This window comes from Microtus oregoni, unplaced genomic scaffold (genome assembly GCF_018167655.1).
Source record: "Microtus oregoni isolate MIOR12 unplaced genomic scaffold, Mior012 000101F_ref0000407, whole genome shotgun sequence".
In the NCBI taxonomy this organism is placed as follows: domain Eukaryota; kingdom Metazoa; phylum Chordata; class Mammalia; order Rodentia; family Cricetidae; genus Microtus; species Microtus oregoni.
The window spans coordinates 1,701,621-1,707,967 of NW_024544715.1; positions in this window are offsets into that span (position 1 = coordinate 1,701,621).

Below are 6,347 nucleotides of genomic sequence, written 5' to 3' on the forward strand. Positions count from 1 at the left end.
CCTCCCCCTCCCCCTATCAAGTCCCCCTCCCTCATCCGCTCGAAGAGCAGTCAGGGTTCCCTGACCTGTGGGAAGTCCAAGGACCGCCCAATAACAAGATTACATATAACAAAACAATTATCAAGCAAGAATTATAGTTATAATATTTAGTCCATTTACATTTGGCAAATTAAGAAAAATATTCCATCATGTATTCTATCTTTGTGAGTCTAAAGTTTCATATTTAATGTATCTTTTATAATAATAAAATGGTCTTTCTTCAACTCCAAAAAAAAAAAAGACATAGGTTAACAGAATGGATATGAAAACAGGATCTGTCCTTATGCTGCATACAAGAAACACACCTCAACATCAAAAATAGACATTACCTCAGAGTAAAGTGTTGGAAAACGATGAAGCAAGCTGATGTAGCTATCCTAACATCTAACAAGATAGACTTCAAACTAGTTAATCAAAAGAAATGTAGAAGATTTATTTATTATGTATACAGTGTTCTGCCTGCAGATCTCATTACAGATGGTTGTGAACCACCATGTGGTTGTTGGGAATTGAACTCAGGACCTCCGAAAGAGCAGTCAGTGCTCTTAACCTCTGAGCCATCTCTCCAGCCCTGGAGTTTGTTTTTTGTTTTGCTTTGTTTTTCGAGATAGGGTTTCTCTGTGTAGCCCTGTCTGTCCTGAAACTTGCTGTGTAGTCCAGGCTGGCCTCAAACTTACTGAGATCTTCCTGACTCTGCCTACCAAGTGCTGGGATTAAAAGCACTCAAGGACTGGAGTTTGGATATAACCTATGTATAATTAATAGATACCAATAAAAACATAGATGGATTAAAAAAAAGAGAGATGTAGAAGAACACTGCATACTCCTTAAAGGAAAAATCCACCAGGATGGTGTTTCAATTCTGAATATGCATATCCCAAACTCAAGGGCACCCATATTTATATTTAAAAAAATTACTAAAGCTTAAATAACACATTGAACTCCACACGATGATAGTGGAAGACTTCAACACCCAACTCTTAACAATGTGTAGGCCATTCAGACAGAAACTAAGCAGAAATAACAGAGCTAACAGGCGTTATGACTCAAATGAACCTAAAAGATAGCTACAGAATGTTTCACCGGAGACTACACCTTCTTCTCAGTACTGTATGAAACCGTCTCCAAAATTGACCGTATACTCAGCCACAAAGCCAGAATCAACAGATACAAGAACATTTTAATACCCAAACCCCCATATCCTATCAGACCACCATGGATTAAAGCTTGATTTCAACAACAACAGAAACAGCAGAAAGCCTACAAACTCACAGAAACTGAACAACTCTCTACTGACTTACCACTTAGTCAAGGAAGAAATAAGAAAGAAATTAAAGACTTCTGAGAATTCAGTAAAAATGAATGCACAACATACCCAACTTATGAAACAAGGTGAAACTGGTGCTAAGAAAAAACCTCATAGCACTAAGTGCCTGCATAAAGAAATTAGAGAATTCTCATACCAGAGACTTAACAGCACACCTGAAAGCTCTAGAACAAAAAGAAGCAAACACACCCAAGAGGAGAAGATGACAGAAAATAATCAAACTCGGGGCTTAAATCAACCAAACTGAAACAGAGAACAATACAAAAACAACAACAAAACAAAGAGTTGGTTATTTGAGAAAATCAACAACAGCAAAACAAAACAAAACAAAAAAACCTTATCCAAAATAACCAAAATGCAGGTAGAGAATATCCAAATTAACAAAATCAGAAATAATAAGAGGTTCATAATAACAGACACTAAGGAAATCTAAAGAATCTTTAAGTCATACTTCAAAATCTATACTTCTTAAAATTGAAAAATCTAAAAAAAATGAAGAATTTTCTTGATTGAATACTTAACAAAATTAAATCAAGATAAGGTAAAAAGTTTAAATACACCTATAACCCCCAAGGAAATAGAGGCAGCCATTTAAAGACTACCAAGCAAAAAAAGCCCAGGGCCAGAAGATTTTAACACAGAATTCTACTTTCAAAGAAGAGCTAATACCAATGCTCCTTAAATTATTCCACAAAATAAAAACAGAAGAAGCACTGACATCTTTTTTGTGAGGCCACAGTCACCCTTACACCTAAATCACATGAAGACTCAATAAAGAGTATTACAGATCAAGTTCCCTCATGAACACTGATGCAAAAACACTCAATAAAATACAAATCAAATCCAAGAGTACATAAAAAAGATCATCCACCACGATCAAGTCGGCTTCATTTCAGAGGTGCAGGTTGGTTCAACATATAAAAAAAACATATCAATGAAATCCACCATATAAACAAACTGAGAGAAAAAATAACACACACACTCATGGTCATTTCACTAGTTGCTTAAAAATACTTTGTCAAAATCCAGCACCCCTTCATAATAAAAGTATTGGAGAGATCATGGTTACAAGGTACATACCTAATCATAATAAAAGCAATACATAGCAAGCTGATAGCTAACATTAAATTAAATGGAAAGAAACTTAAAGCAACCCAACTAAAATCAGAAACAAGACAAGGCTGTTCACTCTCTCCATATCTATTCAATATAGTACTTGAGGTCCTAGCTAGAGCAATAAGACAACTAAAGAAAATCACAGGGATACAGGTTAGAAAGAAAAAAGTCAATGTGTTACTATTTGCAGGTGATATTATAGTATATATAAATGTCCCAAAAATTCTACCAGGGAACTGATAAACACCTTCAGCAAAGTGACTGGATGTAAAATTAACTCAAAAAGAAAAAAAAAAGATCAGTAGTTCTCCTATATACAAATTATAAATAGATAAAAAAGAAATCAGGGAAATGACACCCTTCACAATAGTCACAAATAATATAATATAATATAATATCATAATATAATATAAAATATCTTGAGGTAACTCTAACTAACCAAGTAAGAGACCTGTTTGACAAGAACTTCAAGTCTTTAAAGAAAGAAATTGGAGATGATATCAGAAGACAGAAAGGTCTCCCATGCTCACGGATCAGCAGGATTAACATAGTAAAAATGAGCATATTACCAAAAGCAATCTACAGGTTCAATGTAATCTCCATCAACATTCTATCACAATTATTTTCAGACCTTGAAAGAACAATGATTTTCATATGGAAAATCAAAAACCCACATAGCTAAATCAATTCTGTGCAATAAAAGAACTTTCAGAGGTATCACCATCCCTGATTTCAAGCTCTACTACAGAATAATAGTTATAAAAACCGCATGGTATTGGTATAAAAGTAGACAGGTTGATCAACGGGATCAAATCAAAGACCTATATGTAAATCTATACAACTATGAAAACAATGTTTGACAAAGAAGCCAAAACTATACACCGGAAAAAACAAAACATCTTCAACAAATGTTGCTGATCTAAAGGGATGTCAGCATATAGAAGAATGCGAATTCATCCATATTATATCATCCTGAACAAACTCAAGTAGAGTGGATCAAAGAACTCAACTTAAAATCCAGATATACTGAACTTGTTAGAAGTGAAAGTGGGGAATAGCTTTGAATGTACTGGCACAGAAGACAACTTCCTGAATAGAACACCAATAGCACAGGCACTAAGATTGAAAATTAACAAATGAGACCTCATGAAACTGAAAGACTTCTCTAAGGCCAAAGACATCGTCAAAAAGGACAAAGCAACAGCCTACAGAATGGGAAAAGATCTTCATCGAGCCCACATCTGACAGGGGGCTGATGTCCAAAATATATAATCAATTCAAGAAACTAGACATCAACAAAGCCAATAAGTCAATTTAAAAAATAGGGTACAGCTCTAAACAGAGAATTTGCAGCAGAGGAATCTCAAATGGCCAAGAAACACTTAAGGAATGTTCAACATCCTTAGCCATCAGGGGAAATGTAAAGCAAAATGACATTGAGATTCCATCTTACACCTCTCAAAATGGCTAAGATCAAAAACACAAGTGACAGCTCATGTTGGTTAGAAACACTCCTCTATTTCTGGTGGGAGTGTGGACTTGTACAGGCACTTTGCAGATCAATATGGTAGTTCCTCAGAAAATTGGGAATTTCTCTACCTCAAGACCCAGGTATACCACTCCTGGGCTTATACCCAAAGGATGCTCCACCATGTTACAAGGACATTTTCACAACTGTGTTCACAGCAGCTTTATTCATAATAGCCAGAAACTGGAAACAACCTAGAAGTCCGTCAACTGTAGAACAGATAAAGAAAATTTGGTACATTGACGTAATGGAGCATTGTTCAGCTGCTAAAACAATGACATCAGGAAATTTACTAGCAAATGGATGAAACTAGAAAAGATCATCCTGAGTGAGAAACCGAGACCCTGAAGACAAACATGGTGTGTACTCATTCATAAGTGAATATTAGGCATAAAGCAAAGGAGACCCATGCTACAACCCCACAGACCTAGAAAAGATTAACAGAGTTCAAGGCAGGTGCTGAGTAAATCTCACTATGAAGGGGATTTATAGAATGGACATTGCCAGTGAAGAGGGACCTGGAAGGGGGGATGGGATAGGTACAGGAGGAATCAAGTTGTGGGAGGATGGACAGAGAGAGCATGGGAGAAACAACTGGAATTGGGGGCATCTCTAGAGCTAGAAACATAGTGAAATAGAAACTCCCAGAAATCTTTGAGAGTGACCCTAGCTAAGACTCCTAACAATGGGAGATATGGCCCCAGAACTGCCCATTTCCTGCAATCAGACAAGACTTCCAGAGGAGGGATTGGTACACCAACCCAGCCAGAAGCCCTTAGACCTACAATTTGCCTGGCCTACAAGCTGTGCTGGGATAAAGATGGAGCAGAAATTATGGGAAAGGCCAACCAATGATGGACACATCTGGAGACCCATACCCTGAGAGGGAGCTCACCCCTGAGGACCAGGATCCAGAGGCAGGATACCCCCCAGAGACCTAGAATAATACCTAACACTAATGGCAAAAATAGTCAAACAATTCTTAATGATATACTGCTATTCGCATAGACTTGCGCCTAGCCCAACTGTCATCAGAGAGGCTTCACCCAGCAACTGATGAAAACAGACACAGAGACCCACATCCAAATGCTAGGCAGAGCTCAGAGAATCCTGCATAAGAAGGGGAGGAAGAATTGTAGGATCTAGTGGTGTCAAGGGCACCACAAGAAAACCCACAGAATCAACTAACCTGGGTTCATAGGGGCTCATGGAGACTGAACCAAAAGCCAGGGAGCCTGCATGGGACTGATCTATATGTTACAGCTATGTAATTTGTTCTTCGTGCAAGACTCCTAAGAGTGGGAGCAGGGGCTGTCTTTGACTCTTGCCTGCTCTTGGGTCCATTCCTCCTATTGGATTGCTTCAAAAACAGGGGGTGCCTAGGCTCACTGCAACTTGATATACCATGACTGTCTGATATCCATGGGAGGCCTGCCTGAATCTGAAGAGAAACAGTGGAGGAGTAGATGGATGGGGAGGGGGAAAGGAGGAAGAACTGAGAAGTGGGAGCAAGGGGAAGAACTGGGAAGAGGGGATGGAGGGGAAACTGATTAAGATGTAAAAACGTAAATAAATACATACATACAGAAAGCATTAAGGGCTGGGGATGTAGCTCCATAGTGAAGTACATGCTAAGCATGCTCGAGGCACTGAGTTCAACCCCTAGTAGATATAAATAACAAAAATTTAAAATATGTGATCAATAGCAACTACATGCCCTCCTAGTTTACAAAAGTCATTATCATGTGCTACTCAGAGAATCATAAAGACTATTTCAACAAGTGCGTGTCCCATGCCTGGCTGTTTGCATAAGAGAAAGGAATGGAGCTCCAGTCCACACGGATGCACGGCAGGACACTACCCATCTCCCCAATTTTGTGTGATGATTTTTTTTTTATTTTTTAAATTTCATTTTATATTCTATCCACAGTTCTTCCCACCCACTCTTCCTCTCATGCCCCTCCACCTACCCCTAACCCACCCCCATCCACTCTTCCCAAGGGATAAGGGCTTCCATGGGAGTTAACAAAGTCTAGCACATTAAGTAGGGGCAGGACCAAGCCCTTCCCCCCTGTGTTAAGGCTACACATGGCATCCCACCATAGGGAATGGGCTCCATAAACTACCTTATGCACCAGGAACTGATCCTGGTCCTACTACTAGGTGCCTCACAGATAGTCCAAGCTCCTATGTAGCCAATCTGACTACAGAGGAAGGCCAGTTTGGGCTCCCTCTCCACTATTGCTAGGCATCTTAGCTGGGGTCGCTGTTGTGGATTCTTGGAAATTTCCCTAGCACCAGGTTCTACCTAACCCCATAATGACTCTCCTTATCAAG